Source organism: Pangasianodon hypophthalmus, chromosome 28 (assembly GCF_027358585.1).
Source record: "Pangasianodon hypophthalmus isolate fPanHyp1 chromosome 28, fPanHyp1.pri, whole genome shotgun sequence".
In the NCBI taxonomy this organism is placed as follows: domain Eukaryota; kingdom Metazoa; phylum Chordata; class Actinopteri; order Siluriformes; family Pangasiidae; genus Pangasianodon; species Pangasianodon hypophthalmus.
The window spans coordinates 16,627,847-16,629,885 of NC_069737.1; the positions used below are offsets into that span (position 1 = coordinate 16,627,847).

General features: G+C 47.8%; 1 non-coding gene across 1 annotated transcript; it reads left to right on the top strand.

Annotated features, from left to right (window-relative positions):
• The first annotated feature begins 1,746 nt into the window (after window positions 1-1,746).
• Window positions 1,747-1,819, top strand: trnav-cac (transfer RNA valine (anticodon CAC)). Its single transcript has one exon. It is a non-coding gene; the product is annotated as a tRNA-Val (tRNA).
• The last annotated feature ends 220 nt before the right edge of the window (window positions 1,820-2,039 follow it).

Consider the following 2,039-nt stretch of genomic DNA (forward strand, 5'->3'; position numbering starts at 1 on the left):
ATTAACAGTGGCCTTGCCTGTGTGTGTGTGTGTGTGTGTGTGTGTGTGTGTGTGTGCATTGAGGATAATTTATTCGCTGATGTTTGATAATTGGGACGCGTCCGGTCCAGAAGAATCGAGTTGTTTTACAACGTCCTCGATTCAGCTCACAGAACCGACCGGGTTCTCACTGAATACTAATGAACACACGTGGGGGCGGGAAGGAGAGAAGGAAGTGTGTGTTCAGAGAGATTGTGTGTCTATTCAGAGTGTGTGTTCAGAGACTGTGTTCAGAAAGAGTGTGTTCAAAGTGTGTGTGTACAGAAAGAGTGTGTGTACAGAAAGAATGTGTTCAGAAAGAGTGTGTGTTCAGAGAGAGTGTGTGTTCAGAGTGTGTGTGTTCACGGAGAGTGTGTTCAGAGATAGAGAGAGAGACAGTGTGTGTGTTCAGGGAGTGTGTGTGTTCAGAGAGAGAGAGAGAGAGTGTGTGTGTGTGTTCAGTGTGTGTGTGTGTTCAGAGAGAGTGTGTGTGTGTGTGTGTTCAGAGAGAGAGAGAGAGAGAGAGAGTGTGTGTGTTCAGTGTGTGTGTGTTCAGAGAGAGAGAGAGAGTGTGTGTGTTCAGTGTGTGTGTGTGTTCAGAGAAAGAGAGAGAGAGTGTGTGTGTGTGTGTGTGTGTGTGTGTTCAGAGAGAGAGTGTGTGTGTTCAGTGTGTGTGTGTGTGTGTTCAGAGAGAGAGTGTGTGTGTTCAGTGTGTGTGTGTGTTCAGAGAGAGAGAGAGAGAGAGTGTGTGTGTTCAGTGTGTGTGTGTGTTCAGAGAGAGAGAGAGTGTGTGTGTTCAGTGTGTGTGTGTGTTCAGAGAGAGAGAGAGTGTGTGTGTTCAGTGTGTGTGTGTGTGTGTGTGTGTTCAGAGAGAGAGAGAGAGAGAGTGTGTGTGTTCAGTGTGTGTGTGTGTTCAGAGAGAGAGAGAGAGAGAGAGTGTGTGTGTTCAGAGAGAGAGAGAGTATGTGTGTTCAGTGTGTGTGTGTGTGTGTGTGTTCAGAGAGAGAGTGTGTGTGTGTGTGTGTGTGTGTTCAGAGAGAGAGAGAGTGTGTGTGTGTGTGTGTTCAGAGAGAGAGAGAGAGTGTGTGTGTGTGTGTGTGTGTGTGTGTGTGGTTAGAGTGTTAATGAATCATGCATGCTGCACTAATTGACTCCATTATTGTCGTTTAATGAACATCTCTGCGCTCGTTTGTCTTCGTTTATTCCTGCGTGTCCGACAGCGCGCTCCGATTTCACCGCTAACACGCATCGATTTTCCTCGATTAAAAATGCATTAATAACTTAACGGTCCGGACCTTCACACTCACACTATTCCGCCGGAATTTAACTTTAAATCCTCCGTTAGAGTGGAAATAAAAACCTAAAAATCGTGAAGGCGGGATGCCGTGGACTACACGGAGCTTCACTGTCCACCTGTGGGACGCGAGAGGTTTTCTGCTGAATGAGGAATCATCCGAAGGGACAGTCTGAAATCTGAAATCCGATTGCTGCTCCACATGTTATTCCTGATCACGGATGCGCTAGCACGCTAAACCTAGAACAGTTTCCACAATTCCGAGAATGAATCCTCTCCCAATAAACACTGTAGCACGCAGCCACAAGTGCATCTTCCCAGTTCCTTAGGGATCTCTGCTAATTCCTGGGAATCATCAGGAATCCTGTTCTTTTAAGGAATCATCAGGAATCCTGTTCTTTTAAGGAATAATCAGGAATCCTGCCCTTATCATGGTTTCTGTAGTGTAGTGGTTATCACGTTCGCCTCACACGTGAAAGGTCCCCAGTTCGAAACCGGGCAGAAACATGACGGTAACTTCGGGGGCAGTCGTGGCCTAATGGATAGAGAGTCAGACTTTTAACCTGAAGGTGAACCTGAAGGTTGTGGGTTCGAGTCTCGGGTCCGGCAGGGATTGTAGGTGGGGGAGGGAATGACCAGCGTCTCTCCCTCAATACCACCACTGAGCTGAGACCCTTCAGCAAGGCACCGAACCCCCAACTGCTCCCCGGCACTGCACACTGCTCCG